At 38.0% G+C, this 20,048-nt stretch overlaps 1 protein-coding gene across 3 annotated transcripts in view; it reads right to left on the bottom strand.

The window, feature by feature from the left end:
* R3HDM2 (R3H domain containing 2) overlaps positions 1 to 20,048 on the bottom strand; it is a 160,856-nt gene that overhangs the window by 102,133 nt on the left and 38,675 nt on the right. For 2 of the 3 annotated variants that reach the window (XM_068970703.1, XM_068970704.1), the window contains exon 2: positions 11,466 to 11,528. The gene's annotated coding sequence lies outside the window, so the exon portion shown is untranslated. Of the gene's footprint in view, positions 1 to 11,465; positions 11,534 to 20,048 lie in introns of all 3 variants that reach the window. The other variant, XM_068970702.1, reaches the window with a different exon arrangement.

Raw genomic sequence — 20,048 nt, 5'->3', positions numbered from 1 at the left:
ACTCTGGAAGAAAGTAGAGCAGTTTCTTATGAAATGAAATATGCAGTTACCATGCTATTAAGCAACTATAATTTGGACCTTTATTCCAGAAAAATAAAAAAGTATACAAAAACATGTATATGAATGTTCACATGTACATGAATGTATAGCCGTATTCACAATAGCCTAAAACTGGAGCCAACACAAAAATCTTTCAACACGTGAATGTTTAAACAGACTTGGGACAGCCATACCACGGAACACTGCTTAGCAACAGGAACTATTGATACACACAACAACTTTTTTTGGATCGCAAGGGAATTATGCTGAGTAAGGGGGAAAAAAGGTCAATCTTAAAGGGTTACATGGCGTATGATTCCTTTTAAATAACATTCTGAGGACTTCCCTAATGACGCAGTGGATAAGAATCTGCCTGCAAACGCAGGGGACAGAGGTTTGATCCCTGCTTGGGGAAAATGCCACATGCCTCAAGAGTCACTAAGCCCATGCACCACAACCACTGAGCCTGCACTCTAGGGGCCGAGAGCCACAACAACTGAAGCCCATGCACCTAGGGCCTGTGCTCTGCAACAAGAGAAGCCACTGTAGTGAGAAGTGCTCACACCACAACGAAGAGTAGCCCTGCTCACCACAGCTAGAGAAAGGCCATGAGCAGCAACGAAGACCCAGCAAAGCCAAAAATAAATAATTAAAAAGTGGCAAATGCGAAAGAAAAGTTTTGAGATGACAATATTATAGAGATGGAGAACAGATTATTGGTTGTCAGGGTTTCAGGTTTATGAGTGGGGTGGAGGGAGGTAGGGGTGGTTTTAAAAGGGCCACAGGGACTTCCCAGGTGGTCCAGGGGTTAACACCACGTTCCCAATGCAGAAGGCACGGCGAACTGGCTGGGGAACTAAGACCCCACATGCTGCACAGTGCAGCCAAAAGAAAAAGGGTAGGGGCAACAAGAAAAATTCTTGTGGGAATAAAACTGTTCTGTACTCTGACAAATTCACAGGTGACGAAATTCCGTAAGAACTACATGCACACAAACATACACAAAGGAATAGATCTAAAATGCTGATCAGGTATGAATAAACTCTGCAGACTATACCAATATCAATTTGCTAGCTTGATATGCTCCTATAATTATACAAACTGATACCACTAGGAGAAATTGTGTGAAAAACACATGGAACATGTGCAACTTCTTATAAATTACACTTATTTCCTAATGAAAAGATAAGTGACTAAGAAACAATGTAGACTATAGAATTAGTAAAGAAAGACATTAATAAATTATAACTATATATGCAAATATATTCTCCAAGCCAGATTTCAACACTACGTGAATCATGAACCTCCACATGTTCAAGCTAGATTTAGAAAATCCAGAGGAACCAGAGATCAAACTGCCAACATCCACTGGATCATTGAAAAAGCTAGAGAATTCCAAAAAAACATCTACTTATGCTTTATTGATTACACCAAAGCCTTTGAGTGTGTGGATCACAACAGATTATGAAAAATTCTTGAAGAGATGGGAATACCAGACCACATGACCTGCCTCCTGAGAAATCTGTATGCAGGTCACAAAGCAACAGTTAGAACTGGACATGGAACAACAGGCTGGTTCAAAATCAGGAAAGGAGTACGTCAAGGCTGTGTATTGTCACCCTGTTTATTTAACTTATATGCGGAGTTCAGTTCAGTTGCTCAGCCGTGTCCGACTCTTTGCGACCCCATGAATCGTAGCACGCCAGGCCTCCCTGTTCATCACTAACTCCTGGAGTTCACTCAGACTCACGTCTCTCGAGTCTGTGATGCCATCCAGCCATCTCATCCTCTGTCGTCCCCTTCTTCTCCTGCCCCCAACCCTGCCAGGATCAGAGTGTTTTCCAATGAGTCAACTCTTCGCATGAGGTGGCCAAAGTACTGGAGTTTCAGCTTTAGTATCATTCCTTCCAAAGAAATCCCAGGGTTGATCTCCTTCAGAATGGACTGGTTGGACCTCCTTGCAGTCCAAGGGACTCTCAAGAGTCTTCTCCAACATCACAGTTCAAAAGCATCAAATCTTCGGGGCTCAGCCTTCTTCACAGTCCAGCTCTCACATCCATACATGACCACAGGAAAAACCATAGCCTTGACTAGATGGACCTAGGTCGGCAAAGTAATGTCTCTGCTTTTGAATATACTATCTAGGTTGGTCATAACTTTCCTTCCAAGGAGTAAGTGTCTTTTAATTTCATGGCCGCAATCACCATCTGCAGTGATTTTGGAGCCCCAAAAAATAAAGTCTGACACTGTTTCCACTGTTTCCCCATCTATTTCCCATGAAGTGATGGGACCAGATGCCATGATCTTCGTTTTCTCAATGTTGAGTTTTAAGTCAACTTTTTCACTCTCCTCTTTCACTTTCATCAAGAGGCTTTTTAGCTCCTCTTCACTTTCTGCCATAAGGGTGGTGTCATCTGCATATCTGAGGTTACTGATATTTCTCCCGGCAATCTTGATTCCAGCTTGTGTCTCTTCCAGTCCAGAGTTTCTCATGATGTACTCTGCATATAAGTTAAATAAGCAGGGTGACAATATACAGCCTTGATGTACTCCTTTCCCTATTTGGAACCAGTCTGTTGTTCCATGTCCAGTTCTAACTGTTGCTTCCTGACCTGCATACAGATTTCTCAAGAGGCAGGTTAGGTGGTCTGGTATTCCCATCTCTTGAAGAATTTTCCACAGTTTATTGTGGTCCACACAGTCAAAGGCTTTGGCTAGGTCAACAAAGCAGAAATAGATGTTTTTCTGGAACTCTGTTGCTTTTTCCATGATCCAGCGGATGTTGGCAATTTGATCTCTGGTTCCTCTGCCTTTTCTAAAACCAGCTTGACCATCAGGGAGTTCACGGTTCACATACTGCTGAAGCCTGGCTTGGAGAATTTTGAGCATTACTTCACTAGCACGTGAGATGAGTGCAATTGTGCGATAGTTTGAGCATTCTTTGGCATTGCCTTTCTTTGGAACTGGAATGAAAACGGACCTTTTCCAGTCCTGTGGCCACTGCTGAGTTTTCCAAATTTGCTGGCATACTGAGTGCAGCACTTTCACAGCATCATCTTTCAGGATTTGAAATAGCTCAACTGGAACTCCATCACCTCCACTAGCTTTGCTTGTAGTGATGCTTTCTAAGGCCCACTTGACTTCACATTCCAAGATGTCTGGCTCTAGATTAGTGATCACATCATCATGATTATCTGGGTTGTGAAGATCTTTTTTGTACAGTTCTTCTGTGTATTCTTGCCACCTCTTCTTAATATCTTCTGCTTCTGTTAGATCCATACCATTTCTGTCCTTTATTGAGCCCATCTTTGCATGAAATGTTCCCTTGGTATCTCTAATTTTCTTGAAGAGATCTCTAGTCTTTCCCATTCTGTTGTTTTCCTCTATTTCTTTGCATTGATTGCTGAAGAAAGCTTTCTTATCTCTTCTTGCTATTCTTTGGAACTCTGCAGTCAGATGCTTATACGCAGAGTACCTCATGAGAAATGCTAGACTGGATGAAGCATAACCTGGAATCAAAATTGCTGGGAGAAATATCAATAACTTCAGATATGCAGATGACATCACCCTTATGGCAGAAAGCGAAGAAGAACTAAAAGCCTCTTGATGAAAGTGAAAGAGGAGAATGAAAAAGTTGGCTTAAAACTCAACATTCAGACAACTAAGATCATAGCATCCAGTCCCATCACTTCACCACAAATAGATGGCAAAAAAGTGGAAACAGTGACAGAGTTTATTTTTGGGGGCTCCAAAATCACTGCAGATGGTGATTGCAGCCATGAAATTAAAAGATGCCTGCTCCTTGGAAGAAAAGCTATGACCAACCTAGACAGCACATTAAAAAGTAGAGACATTACTTTACCAACAAAGGTCTGTCTAGTCAAAGATATGGTTTTTCCAGTAGTAGTGTATGGATGCGAGAGTTGGACTATAAAGAAAGCTGAGCGCCAAAGAATTGATGCTTTTGAACTGTGGTGTTCGAGAAGACTCTTGAGAGTCCCTTGGACTGCAAGGAGATCAGGCCAGTCAAATATTCATTGGAAGAACTGATGCTGAAGCTGAAACTTCAATACTTCGGCCACCTGATGCAAAGAACTGACTCTTTGGAAAAGACCCTGATGCTGAGAAAGATTGAAGGCAGGAGGAGAAGGGGATGACAGAGAATGAGATGGTTGGATGGTATCACCAACGTGATGGACATGAGTTTGAGTAGGCTCCGGGAGTTGGTGATGGATAGGGAAGTCTGGCATGCTGCAATCCATGGGATCGCAACAATTTGGACACAACTGAGTGACTGAACTGATATATGCAAAAATCTAAAGAAGAAACTAAGCATGTTAGAAGAAGAAGTAAAAAAAAAATCTCTGATATATTAGAGATAAAACTACACTATGTGAGACTAACAGCAGATTAAAATTTTTAACAGAATAAATTAGGAGAAAAAACTTGAGAACACAGGACTAGAAACTAACCAAAAACAGAAGAAAAAATTAAAATGAACACAGTGAACTGTGGCATAATTTAAAATTAACTAATGTATGTGCCAGTGGTATTTCCAAAGAAAATGAAAAAATATTTAAAGAAATAACTTACAAGTTTCTAAATTGGATTAAACTATAAACACACATATCCAAGAAGCTCAAAGAACAAAATAGACACCTCATTATCAAACTATCTAAAACAAGTAATACAGAGTAAATCTTAAAAGTAGTCAAAGAAAAAGAACTTTTGATCTATAGAGGAACAAAGATGAAGATAACAACAGAACTCTCACTGGAAACTATTCAAGTCAGAAGACAATGGAGTGGTATCTTAAAAGACTGAAATTTAAAAAACAAAACAAAAAAACCCTACCAACCAAGAATACTAAATTCACAGAAAATATTGTTCAAAAATGAAAGCAAAATAAGAACTTTTTCAGACATACAAAAACTAAAAGAATTCATCACCAGCAGACCTGTACTAATCCTTCAGGATGAATGAGTATAACATGAAAATCTGGATCTACACAAAGGAATGAAGTGTACCAGAAGTGGTAACAATGTGGGTAAATATAAAAAATTATTCCTTCATTACTTAAATCCCTTTTTAAAATAACCAATTATTCAAAGCAAGAATAATTAAAATATATTATACAATTTATATATACAAGTAAATGTATGACCAGGAGGGAAGAAACAGAGGTTCATTGTTGTAAAGTTCTTAACAATATAACATTACCTTGAAGCAGAAAGTATGGCCCACAAGAAAAATGACAGTCAAGAGAAACTTATTAGCAAGCCCAAACACTGGACTTAGATATATTTTTTTAATTTTCAAAAAAACTGTTTAAATTATATTTCGGTATTAGACTTTAAATTAGCCATTTTAAATAAGATCAAAAAGGAAAGAGGGAGGGAAAAAATTTTTTTAACTAAGAAAACTATGACTAAAAAACTAAAGAAAAACTATGAGAACAATGTCTCACCAAAAACAGAATACTGAATGAAAGACAGAAATTACAAAAAGGAACCACAAATGAAAATTTTGGAGTCGGAAATTACAATAATGGAAATTAAAAACATCAGTAGAGAGTTTGACACGAGATCTGAGCAAGAAGAAATAATCAACAAACTTTAAGATGGGTCCATTAGGCTAGATTTTGAGGAACAGAAAGAAAAAAAAATAAAGAAAAAGTAACAAAGTCTTAGCACAAAATGTAACAATTCATTTTGGGAGTCCCATGATAGGAGAGAAAGGGAAAGAAATGATATTTAATGAAATAGTATCCAAATTTTTCTCAAATGTGATTTAAAACACTAACTCTGCATATCCAAAAAGTTCATCAGAAACCATGGGAGTTAGAAACCAATGTGAAGATTTATTCAAAGTCCTAAAAGAAAAAGACTATCAAGCAAGAATTCTATATCCAGCAAAACCACCCTTCAAAATCAGAGAAGAAATTACATTCCCAGATAAAAATGAAAGAACTCATCACCAGCAAATCTAGTCTATAAGAAATACCAAAGAGAGCCATTCAGCCTGAGATAAAAGGATACTAGGCTATATCTCAAATCCAAACAAAAAACTTAAAAGTACTGGTAAAAGTAACTATATAGGTAAATATAAAACATAGTATAAACGCTTTGTATGTAACTCTTTGTCTATCTAATTTCAAAGAAAACCAAATAAAACTATAATTATAAAACTGTTGATGGGCATGCAATATAAAAGGATATAATTTGCATGTAATATCACAAAAGAGAGGGGAGGGAACAAAGCTGAACAGGAACAAAGTTTTGCACACAATTGTAATTGAGTTGGTATTAATTAAGATGTCACTGTTATAAATTAAGATGTCAACTATAATCCTCAGAGCAATCCTAAGGAAATAGCTCAATTTCATTAAAAAAAAAAAATCTGCAAAACCTCATACATAACATCCTACTTACAGATGGAATGCATTTATCCTAAGCTCAGTAACAAGACAAAGACATCCACTTTTGCACTGGAGGTTCTAGCTAGGACAATAAGACATTAAGAAGAAAGAAACAGCACCCAGATTGGAAAAGGAGTAAAAACTATCTCTATTTGCAGATAACATGATCTTGTATCCGGACAATCCTAAGGAATCCACTAAAAACTAGTAAACAAGTTAAGCAAGGTTCCAAGATACAAGGTCAATATACAAAACTTGATTGCATTTTATACACAAGCAATGAACAACCCAAAAGTGAAGTTAAGGGAAAAAATTATTTACAGTAGTAAGAAAAATAAAACAAGCCAGGATAAGCCCAGCAGCCCCCTCCTTCCCCAAGCCAGGGCCCTTATTGCTCTGTGATGTCCAGGGTGGCCTGAGGCCTGTGCCAGGGAGAACCGGGGAGACAGCCAAGGATATTTGAGCTGAATCACATGGTGACAGTTCTTCAGGCATTTCTACCACAATATTGGAACTGGACACAATGGCCAAATAAAGTTCAAATTAAAAAAAAAAAAGGTGGCTCAGCAGTAAAGGATCCGCCTGCCAATGCAGGAGACACAAGTTTGACCCCTGTTCCAGGAAGATCCCATATGCCGTGGAGCAGCTAAGGCCATGCACCACAACTATTGAGGCTGTGCTCTAGAGCCCAGGAACTGAAACTACTGAAGCCCACTTGCCCTAGAGAGCCCATGCTCCACAAGAGAAGCCACGGAAATGAGAAACCCAAGCATAGCAGCTAGAGAAAAGCCCGTGCAGCAACAAAGGTCCAGCAGAGCCAAAAATAAATGCATTTTTAAAAAACAATACTTAGATGTAAACTTGATCAACTCTAAATATTCACTGGAAGGACCGATGCGAAAGCTGAAGCTTCAATACTTTGGCCACTTGATGCAAAGAGCCAACTCATTGGAAAAGACCCTAATGCTGGGGAAGATAGAAGGCAAAAGAAGGGGACAGCAGAAGATTAAATGGTCAGATAGCATCACTGACTCACTGGACGTGAATCTGCGCAAATTCTGGAGCTAGTGAAGGACAGGGGATCCTGGCGTGCTGCAGTCCATGGGGTTGCAAAGAGTTGGACATGACTGAAGCGACTTACCTTGATGATATGTATGTTTTGGAGAAGGAAATGGCAACCCACTCCAGTGTTCTTGCCTGGAGAATCCTGTGGACAGAGGAGCCTGGTGGGCTGCTGTCCGTGGGGTTGCAGAGTCGGACACAACTGAAGCGTTGTGCAGTATGCGTGTTTTACATACCAAGGAATGTATGTTACTGTCAAGATGGCAACACTCCCAAAACTGATCTACAGATTCAAAGCATCCCTATCAAAATCCTAGCTGGCTTTTTTATTCATAAACTGACAAACTGATCCTAAAATTCATATGGAAATGCAAGGAACCTAGAACAAACAACATAATCTTAGAAAAAAGAACAAAATTGGAGGACTCACATTTCCCAAGTTCAACTAACTACACAAAGCTATAGTAATCAAAACAGTATTGTAGTGGAATAGCACTGAAAGTCCAGAAATAAATCCTTACATGTACAGTCAACTGATTTTTGACAAGGGTACCAAGACAATCAATCCAACAGGCCAAAGGAGGGCACAGCAACCCACTCCAGTATTCTTGCCTGGAGAATACTCACATACAGAGGAGGCTGGTGGGCTACAGTCCATAGCGTTGCAAAGAGTTGAACACAACTGAGCAAGTCTTTTCAACAAGCAATAATGAGACAAGTAAATATCTATACATAAAAGTTAGAACCATACTTCACACCATACACAAAAATTAACTCAAAATGGATCACAGACCTAAATGTAAGAGCTAAAAATAGATTAAGATCCACTTAATCAAAAAAATAGATTAAGTCTCCAATCAAAATAAATTTAAATTTAAAAAATAGATTAAGTGGATTTAATCAAATTTAAAACTTGTCTATGAACAATACCATCAAGGGACTTCCCTGGTGGTAGTGGTGAAGAATGCAGGAGACGTGGATTAGATCCCTGATTGGGGAACTGAGATCCCACATGACACAGAGCAACTAAGCCCACGTCACAACTACTGAGCCCGCACATACCAGAGCCCACATGCCACAACTAGAGAGTCTGTGTGCTGCAACGAAAGCTCCTGCATGACACAATGAATGTCCCATGTGTTGCAACTAACACTCAATGCAGCAATAAATAAATATTTTAAACAAAACAATACCATCAAGAAAATGCAACAAAACCCATGGAAAAACTATTTGCAAATCATGCATCTGATAAGGAATTTGTACCCAGAACTCTTACAACTCAGTAAAAAACAGACAAGTTATCCAATTTTTTAAAAAATAAAGAATTTAAATATACATTTTTCCAAAAAAGATATACAAATGGCCAACTTGTAAGTGAAAAGATGCTCAACATCACTAGTAATCAGGAAAATGCAAATCAAAACCATTATGAGATTCTATTTCACATCCACTAGGATGGCCAAACTCAAAAAGTCAGATAAGAAGAAGTTTGATAAGGACAGACAAACTGGTACTCTCATAAACTGCTGGTGGGAATGTAAAATAGTGCAACCACTTTGAAAGCAATCTGACAGTCCATTAACAAGTTAAACGTCGAGTTACTGTGGTGCACGTGTACTCAGTTGTCTCTGACTCTTTGCAACCCCATGGACTGTGGCTTGCCAGGCTCCTCTGTCCATGCGATTTTCCAGGCAAGAATACTGGAGTGAGTTGCCATTATGATCCAGCAAATAGACTTTGAGGTATATAGCCAAGATAAATGAAAACATATTTCCACACAAGCATTATTCATATTTCCACCCAAAACGTGGAAAATAACTTAAAAGTCCCCCAACTGATGAATGGATAAACAAAATAAGATATATTCACCACACAACAGAAGATTACTCAGTCATAAAGAAGAACAAAGTATTGGGAGTTCCCTTGTGGCCTAGTGGTTAGAATTTCAGGCTTTCACTGCTGTGGCTCAGGTTCAATCCCTGGTCAGGGAACTGAAATTCCAAAAGCCATGTGGCACAGCCTAAACACGAAACAAAGTACTAATACACGCTACAAATTGGATGAATCCAACCCAGGGATCAAACCCAGGTCTCCCACAGTGCAGGTGGATTATTTACCAACTGAGCTATCAGGGATACCTGAACCATAAAAACATTATGCTAAATGAAAGAAGCCAGCCACAGAAGTTCACAAACTGTCTGATTCCTTTCATATTATAATGTCCAGACTAGGCAAATCCATAACAGCAGAAAGCAGATTAGAAGTTACCAAAGGATGGGGGGAAAAGAGAATGGGAAAAGATTAATGAGGCCGGGGTGGTTCATGGAATAACCAAAGTTCTGAATCTAGAAAGTGTTAGTGATTGCAGAACACTGTAAATATACTAAATACCCATTAATTGTATACTTTAAAATTGTTAATTGTATGCTATGTGAACTCACTTCAAAAAAAAAAGGAAGAAATTAACTTAGAGGGAAAAATAAAGTCTAAGTGCACACAAAGATTTGTATACAAATATTCACAGCATAGCGTTATTTGTAACTGCTGAAAACTGGAATAAATCCAAATGTCTGTCAGTAAGTAAATGAATGAACAAATTGTGCTACAGCTATACAAAAGATCACTACTCAGAAATAATAAGTAATGAACTATTGATACATACAACATATATGAATCTAAAATAATTAACTTAAAAAAAAAAGCCAAACCAAAAATAATTAAATATGACAGCGTACACTTATGATTCCATTTACATAAAATTTAGGCACTGCAAACTATTCTATACTGACAGAAAATTGATCAGTGGTTGTCCAAAGACCACAGAAGTTAGGAGAATTACAAATGGGGATAAGAAAACTTGAGGGGTGATTAAATATATTCATTACGCCTTGACTGTGGTGACAGTTTCATGATAAGCACACGTCAAAACTTAACAAATTGTGTATTTTCATATGTAGTTTACTGTATGTCAATTTTTAAAAACCTCAATTAAGCTCTTTTTTGAAAACTATGAGAGGACAATGTATTCCTGCTGGCCACTCAATAATTGATAAGGCATTAATAAAGTGGTTTTACTTTCCCTTGCTGAGTGTACAGGCAACTCTTCGCAAAATTAAACAGAGAGAACCACTCAAAGTAGCATACACATTTGAATTTTTGTAAACGTAAAAACACTTCCATTAACCTATATTATATTTTCAGACATGTTCCATCTTCAATTTTGACAGATCTTCAGTCGGTACTGCTAGAAACTGTCAGTTCTGGCAAGTACACAGTTAATATAATCTGTAAATAAGCATTTAGATACACCAAAAAAAGCTCCTACAAGAAACTCTAATAAGGTTCCTTAAACTTGAAAACATCTGTGAATAGTACCCCAAGTGTGATAAAATCAATAAAAAAGACTATAATCTGTATTATCACCTCTTAAGAACGCCCCAATTATAGATTTTTACCTTTTGTAGACATTTAATCAAAAAATATAAACTTTTTACCTACTTAAAAAAAAAGTTTAAAAGCTTTAAGGTTAAAAATCCTAAACTGAATTTTTCTTTACCAAAAGATATTTTCACTGTTTTAAAGACAAACAGAAAGTATGATGTATTGAGCAATGGAGAAAAGTTATGGAGATGGGGGTGAACTATACAGTCAATCAAAACCATTTTATATTCATATTCATGTCAGATAATGAATAACAACATCATCTAATCCAAGCTACTACATCTCTCACTTTGACTTTGCAGTAGCCTTTTTGCATTTTTTAATGAAAAATTAAAAATTAAAATTCAGATGAATCCAATCTTGATATACAATGAGTCTCAAATTCTTCACCCATTATATGGGTACGATAACACTCCCAGGTTGTGTGAGGATTAAATGAGATCATGGGTAAGCACTTTGTTGCCTGGCACATAAAAAGTGTTTCATAAATGTTAACTATTATTACCTGAATAAATGTTCAGCCTCCATGAGTTCAGTGCTGGAATGGTGTCACATATAAGTAACAAGTCTAACCTCAAAAAAAAAAAAAAAAAAAAGATAAGTTAAAAGCAATATTTCAGTCTTAATATACTGAGACTCTCAAAGAAAATAAAGAGATCTATTTAAAAATCCATAGCAGCTTCTTAATATTTTATTTCTCAATTCTTTTTGCTCACAATATTTCTTATAACCCTCACTTTGCCCTGAACTCTCGGTATCTACCCCTATTTTAATTCACAGTAAAACACTGGTCATTTGGCTCCTCCCCCGCTGCTGATCCCTTCTACTTATAAGCAGTTCTTAGTCTACTTTCTAATAACGTCCACTTTCATCCAGCCTTACTCCTTGAACTTCAGCTGTTTTTTTACCCATTATCCTTCTACACAAGACAAATCTAGAAACTGAGCTAGCAGAATAGCATCTGTCTTGGTAGATGCAAAGCAAAAGTAGAGTGGCCAGAGAAAAAAATTTCTTCTCTGAGCAGAAATAATATCACAAACACAGAATTTAGTATCTCCTCACTCCAACTGCAGTATTTATTATTATTGTTATTATAGGACTCTGAGGGCTGGTTGCTGCTGAATCCACTTTAGGAACCCAGGGTGCTGAGAGTCACCACCAGAACCCTTAATATGCTCAAGCCAGCCTGTCTCCAAAACCTAAGCCCTAAAAAACAAAAACAAACAAACAAACAAACAAACCTAAGCGCTCCTAAGATCTATACAGTGAGGAGTATCTCCAATTCATCATTTTGTTTTATAACTCTATTTTATGAATATCACATCACTAAGTCTACCTTCTCAGTATCTTACACAGACTTCCATGAAAAAGCTCTTCCAGTTTCTGTACAGTCCCTTCCCCTCAGACTTTTGGCATTAGATGTGTGGTGGTTTGGTTAGGATTGGGAGGCATGACTGGAGGATACTGCCCTTCCCATCGCCAATCTTGGTCCTGAAAAATTACCTGCACAGTGAATTTTTTCCCCACGAAATGTCTTGTTCTTCCTCATGCAAAGAAATTACTGGTTGCCTTTCCCTAAAGGTCCTCAAGACACGCCCAGATGTATCTTATGCTTAAGAGAGCAAAGGAGATTCAAGTTGAAGCCTTGCCACACCAAAAAGTCACTTTCCAACTCTGAGTCAGAGAATCAAGAGCAACACAATTCAAAGCCCACACTAGTACTTATTGCTATGATGGTTTTCTTGCCCAAACTGTAATCTATCAAAATTAAAAATGAAATACTTTCTAAAAGAAGTTGAATTCCTTTTTGCTATCCATCCACTTCAACCTCCATATAACTGTAATTTTTTAATCAAATGCAATAGAATCTGCCTGGAATACAGGAAACCAGGGTTTGATCCCTGGGTCTAGAAGATCCCTTGGAGAAGGGAATGATTACCCACTCCAGTATTCTTACCTGGAGAATTCTATGGACAGACTATAGCCCAGGGCTATAGTCCATGGGCTCACCAAGAGCTGGACACAATTGAGCGACTAACACTATACTACTACACTAATAGCCTCTCAACTGATCTTTCTACTTCTGTACTGGGCAGTCTGCTATCTGTTCTTCCCAGAGAATCAAGAGTGATCTTTTTTTCTTTTTTAATTGAAGTACAGTTGATCTACAACATGTTATGAGTGATCTTTTTAACATGTATATCAGATCACTTAGCTTCCTTGTTCAACCAGTTTCCTTCCATTAATGGCTTTCCATCATCCCAAGCAAGGTCTACAGAGCCTTGTAAAACCTGGCCCTGCCTATTCTTGAACATACCAAACCACATACTCCCCATAAGTCCTTTTTTTGTTGTTCCTCCTGCTCAGAACAGTAACCTTCCATCAGGAAATGCTGGTTCTAACCCCCCTTCAAATAATAGTTCATATGTCACTATGAAGAGATCTGACCACACAATTTAAAGTATCCTCTTACTCTCAAATCACATCACCATATCAATTTTCTTCAGCACTATACTCTCTAATTATCTTATATCTTTATTTTCTTCTTTATCAAAGTTCTCAAACAAGGAAATGTAAGCTCTCTGAAGGCAGAAGTCTTATGTGTCTTTTTCATATCTGTACCTCCAATGCCAAATAGTGTCTCACACACAATAAACACTGGAACAGTTTTCTAGTTGTTTGATTCACTTACAAAGCCAGGTACTATCTCTGAGGTGTTCGGCTTTTTAAAACTTATTTCTACAGCCAAAAAACCAACCAGGCTTCAAAACCCTATGTTCTCTTCATTCTAACAATCTGCCCTGTATTCTCAAAAAGCTCTCTTCCTTTCTGGAAGAGAGAAGGTACCTCTGAAAGTAAAATCTGCACTCAAAAAATAGATGCAATCTTATCTGGCAACACAGTTCTCTAGGTCTTTGGGGTTCAGATCCAAAGTTCTCAGGCAGCAGCAAGTACCAAAAATCTGGCCACTAGTACTGCACTGAGGAAGAGCAGAACAACCAGGCTAATCTGAACCAAGTCGCAAATCCTTGTAAGAGTATCATAGTTGATGAGAGTTCTGTGAAGCACTCCTCACAGGAGTAGGGAGATTTAGTTTAGTCATCAGACTAGTGGCACATTCTGTAAAGCCTAAATAATGACCCTGTCACCAGGAAAACAGATACTTTGTCCCAGCCTTCCAATTAGCTGCATTTAGCAACCAATATCCATCTTTCACAATAAAATGCCACCTCTGAGTTCCTATTCCTATCAAATTATCACTATTTGGGCAACAGATAAATCAGAAACTATAGTTAACAAATCTACTTGTCTGGGACTCAAGACAATTAATTAAACTTACTCAGAGAAACAGTCACCTGTTGCCTCTAGTCACCTGGAGACAAGTTTAAAAGATGTAAACAACTGTAACACTTGGGCACATGAAAATGGCTACAATCTGAAGAACAGCCACACGTCACTTTCAATGGTACATCTATACTGAAAGTGACCTTCCCCCTCCAAAATAAATAATGTTTAAAGTCAGCTGAATCTTGAACAAATACTCTGACTTTTCTTTAAAATAAGGGCTATGACAGCTACCTTAACTAGAGGCCCAATAAACTCAGGGCAAGGGGCTCATTGTGCTGACATTGTCACCTCATTTAGGACTTGAGCTGATTTATCCTGATGGGCTGACAGGTCACTGACATCTGCACCTTACCCAACATTCTTACTGATTTCACATGTGAAAAACACTGTCCACTCAAGACAACTGCAATCCAGACACCTTCTCCTGATAGGGAACCCTTCCTTTCTTGACTTCAATGAGCGCCATGGAAAAAAGTTGCCATTTCAGCCCCAGTTCAGGAACTCTGGATGACTAACAAGTAACTTCTGAATGACTGAATGGCTGGGAACAGAGACCCTAAAAGGACTAGAACGTTAAACCTTAGCAATTACAAATAAAAGGATTTTTTAAAAAGATCAAAATCGCCTGAAGAAAAAACTAACCTCTCCTGCATTAAGAGATATTTGGTATCACTAAGGTAATTTGAAAAGAAGCTACAAAGTCAAGACCTAAAAATATCTGGTCCTTGGCCACACCAAGAAATCACAGAAGAAATCCTTTAACCACATAAGCTTTGTTCTAACATGAATTTCAAGAAAAAGGCAAGGCAAGGTAATTTTTTAAAATCCACAAACTATCCACTTAACTTGAAGGAAGGAAGGGAGGTGAGAAAAGGAGGGAGAAAGAGCAAGACGACAAAAAGAAGAGGAACAAGGAGAAGGAATGCCCAGTGTTATAGGTTAAACATGGCCATAGATTATTTGCAGCAATTCCGATCAGGAAGTGGAGCTCAGGGACTTCTCCAGTGGTCCACTCCCAACGCAGGGAATCAGGGTTCGATCCTGGTCAGGGAACTAGATTCCACATGCCACAACTAAAGATCTGGTATGCTGCAACAGAGTGAAGACCCTGTGTGCAATAACTATGACCTTGCACCTAAATATATATATATACACACACAAATAACACATGCTGAATAGGGTGTAGAGAAAAGGGAACACTCCTACACTGTTGGTAGGAATGAAAATTGGTACAGTCGCTACAGAAAAGAGTATGGAAGTTCCTCAGAAAACTAAAAGTAGAATTACCAAATGATCCAGCAATCCTACTCCTGGCTATACACCTGGAAAAAACTGTAATCCAAAGAGACACATGCACCCTTTTGTTCAAAGTAGCACTACTTACAAAAGCCAAGACACAGATACAACCTAAATGTCCACTGACACATGAATGGATAAAGAAGATGTGGTATATACACACACACACACATACACACACAATGAAATACTATTCAGCCATAAAAAAGAATGAAATAACACCATTTGAGGCAACATGGGCCTAGATCATACTACGTGAAGTAAGTTGAAAAGACAAATACCATATGATATCACTTGTATGAGGAATCTAAAATATGGCACAATGGGGACTTCCCTCGCAGTCCTTGGTTAAGACTCTGCACCTCCAAAAAAAAAAAGGTTCTGCACCTCCAATGCAGGAGGTATGGGTTTGACCCCTAATCAGGGAAGATCCCACATGCAGCATAGCATAGCCAAAAATTAAAACAACAACAAAAAAAAGACACAATAAACTTATCTACAAAACAGAAATAGACTCACAGAGAATAGACTTATGGTTGTCAAGGTCAGGGGGGTGGGGGAGGGATAGATTTGGAGTTTGGGATTAGCAGATACAAACTATCATATACAGGATGATAGGAATTATATTCAGCATCTAGTCATAAATCATAATGGAAAAGAATATGAATAAGTACATATATGTGTGTTTCTGTATAATGAATCACTTTGCTGTACAGCAGAAATTAAAGCAACATTGTAAATCAACTATACCTCAATAAAATAAATTTTTTAAAAAAATTAGTGTTTTCATTAAAAAGTATATTATAAAAAAATGGGCAGAAGAATTGAATAGGTAACTTTCCAAAGAGGAAATGCAAATGGTCAACAGGCAGAGGAGAAGATGCTCAACATCACTGGAAATAGAAATCAAAAACACAATGAGACATCACCTCACAGGACGGCTATAAGAAAAAAGAACATTAATGATAAATGTCGGCAAGGATGAGGAGGAAAGGGAATCCATATACATTGTTGGCAGGAATGGAAACTGGAGCAGCCACTGTGGAAAACAGTATGGAGGCTCCTCAAAAAGCTAAAAATAGAACTACCATATGACCCAGCAATACTACTGGGTGTGTATATACACACATACATGTAGGCACGTGTGCACACACACACAGGAATACTACTCAGCCATAAAAAGAACAAAATTTTGCCATCTGCAGCAACATGGGTAGACTTGAAGGGCATTATGCTAAGTGAAATAAGACAAAGAGAGAAAGGCAAATACTATGTGATGTTACTTATATGTGGAATCTAAAAAATACAATAAACTAATGAACAGAGAAAAGCAGACTTACAGATACAGAGAACAAATCAGTGGTTACTAGGGGGAGGGGTGGGGGGCGGGCACGAGCAGGCAACATAGGGGTGGGAGAGTGGGAGGCAGAAACTCAGTTCAGTTCAGTCGCTCAGTCATGTCTGACTGTTTGCGACCCCATAAACTGCAGCACGCCAGGCTTCCCTGTCCATCACCAACTCCCGGAGTTCACCCAAACCCATGTCCATCGAGTCAGTGATGCCATCCAACCATCTCATCCTCTGTCGTATCCTTCTCCTCCTGCCCTCAATCTTTCCCAGCATCAGGGTCTTTTCAAATGAGTCAGCTCTTCACATCATGTGGCCAAAGTATTGGAGTTCCAGCTTCAACATCAGTCCCTCCACTGAACACCCAGGACTGATCTCCTTTAGGATGGACTGGTTGGATCTCCTTGCAGTCCAAGGGACTCTCAAGTCTTTTCCAACACTACAGTTCAAAAGCATCAATTCTTCGGCACTCAGCTTTCTTTATAGTCCAACTCTCACATCCATCCATGACCACTGGAAAAACCATATCTTTGATTAGATGGACATTTGTTGGCAAAGTAATATCTCTGCTTTTTAATATCTCTGTCTAGGTTGGTCATAACTTTTCTTCCAAGGAGTATGCATCTTTTAATTTCATGGCTGCAGTCACCATCTGCAGTGATTTTGGAGCCCAGAAAAATAAAGTCAGCCATTGTTTCCACTGTTTCCCCATCTATTTGCCAGGAAGTGATGGGACCGGATGCCATGATCTTCGTTTTCTGAATGTTGAGCTTTAAGCCAACGTTTTCACTCTCCTCTTTCACTTTCATCAAGAGGCTCTTTAATTATTCTTCACTTTCTGACATGAGGGTGGTATCATCTGCATATCTGAGGTTATTGATATTTCTCCCAGCAATCTTGATTCCAGCTTGTGCTTCTTCCAGCCCAGTGTTTCTCATGACAGCCTTGACGTACCAGTCTGTTGTTCCATGTCCAGTTACAACTGCTGTTTCCTGACCTGCATATAGGTTTCTCAAGAGGCAGGTTAGGTGGTCTGGTATTCCCATCTCTTGAAGAATTTTCCACAGTTTATTGTGATCCACACAGTCAAAGGCTTTGGCATAGTCAATAACGCAGAAATAGATGTTTTTCTGGAACTCTTTTGCTTTTCAATGATCCAGCGGATGTTTGCGATTTGATCTCTGGTTCCTCTACCTTTTCCAAAACCAGCTTGAACATCTGGAAGTTCACAGTTCATGTATTGCTAAAGCCTGGCTTGGAGAATTTTAAGCATTACTTTACTAGTGTGTGAGATGAGTGCAACTGTGCAGTACTTTGAGCATTTTTTGGCATTGCCTTTCTTTGGCATTGGAATGAAAACTGACCTTTTCCAGTCCTGTAGCCACTGATGAGTTTTCCAAATTTGCTGGCATATTGAGTGCAGCACTTTCACAGCATCATCTTTCAGGATTTGAAATAGCTCAACTGGAACTCCATCACCTCCACTAGCTTTGTTCGTAGTGATGCTTTCTAAGGCCCACTTGACTTCACATTCCAGGATGTCTGGCTCTAGGTGAGTGATCACACCATCGTGATTATCTGGGTTGTGAAGATCTTTTTTGTACAGTTCTTCTGTGTATTCTTGCCACCTCTTCTTAATATCTTCTGCTTCTGTTAGGTCCCTACCATTTCTGTCCTTTATTGTGCCCATCTTTGCATGAAATGTTCCCTTGGTATCTCTAATTTTCTTGAAGAGATCTCTAGTCTTTCCCATTCTATTGTTTTTCTCTATTTCTTTGCATTGATCACTGAGGAAGGCTTTCTTATCTCTTCTTGCTATTTTTTGGAACTCTGCATTCAAATGGGTATATCTTTCCTTTTCTCCTTTGCTTTTCGCTTCCCTTCTTTTCACAGCTATTTGTAAGGCCTTCCCAGACAGCCATTTTGCTTTTTTGCATTTCTTTGGTTATAAAATAGGATATAAGGATGTATTATACAATGCAGGGAATATAGCCAATATTTTCAGTAACTGCAAATGAAGTGCAATCTTTAATTTAAAATTATATATAAAAAATTAGAGTGTGTCATACATTAATATGAAGGAATTTACTATTTTTAATGAATTAATAAATATTTAAATGTTTCCTTAGTTTTAATTTCTAAATAGTAAATACTGGCAAATATAACCCACATAAATAAAAGTTCTTTGGAGTCTGTAATAATTTTTTAAAGAGTTAAAAAGTCAGACTAAGATTTGAGAACTGCTGATCTAGAATTTCCCCTGCCCCACTTGTCCTTCAAGGCTCTGCTCTTGCAGAAAGCCTTTCCTGATAGCTTAATCAGCTATAGTTGCTTATGAGAGCAAAGACTACATTGGTTCTGAGGCACTCAGTTAACTGTGTTGAATGAACTAGGCTAAGCTGATTGCACACCAAATATACATGTGTGGAAACATTTCAAAGTGGTTATTTCATATGTGTCCACCATGACTAAATCCTATCTTTCAAATCTTGAATCAACTACTGGTGGAAATGTAAACTTCATATATATTTGGAAGTCAATTTTACAATGTTTATAAAAACTTCAAAGTATATACCTTTAGAAAATTATCTTAATAATTATTACAAATATGCAAAATAACATATGTACAAAGTTATTCATGCAGCACTGTTTATAACTGAGAAAAAAGTCAAAATGCTTTTTTTTTTGAGGAGTTACAAGTCACTATGAAAAGAGTAGGGAAAATGCTTACAAAAATGTATGTAACTTACTTAAATAAGAAACACACATAACTACTCCTGATTCGCCCCTGTGCTCAACTCTTCCCCTAAAAGCATTTTAAATTGTAGAGATTTGCCTTAAAAACCTTACTGGTAACACAGCACAATAATAACCATAAATATTGTAAATGATAGAAACTTCATACACAGCCCATAATACTGTACAGATGCAAACAAGAATAAGGAAATTTTTGATGTTATGTTCTAAGTCTGAATCACAACACGTACAACTTGATGTATGTGTAAGAAAAGTGTGAGACAATCATTTTTTGAAAAAGGAAGAAAAGAACATAGAAACATTTTCATGTATGTGTATATTTCATGCTTGTAAGTGCACA

Source organism: Capricornis sumatraensis, chromosome 4 (genome assembly GCF_032405125.1).
Source record: "Capricornis sumatraensis isolate serow.1 chromosome 4, serow.2, whole genome shotgun sequence".
In the NCBI taxonomy this organism is placed as follows: Eukaryota; Metazoa; Chordata; class Mammalia; order Artiodactyla; family Bovidae; genus Capricornis; species Capricornis sumatraensis.
This window is presented reverse-complemented; position numbering and strand designations above follow the sequence as displayed.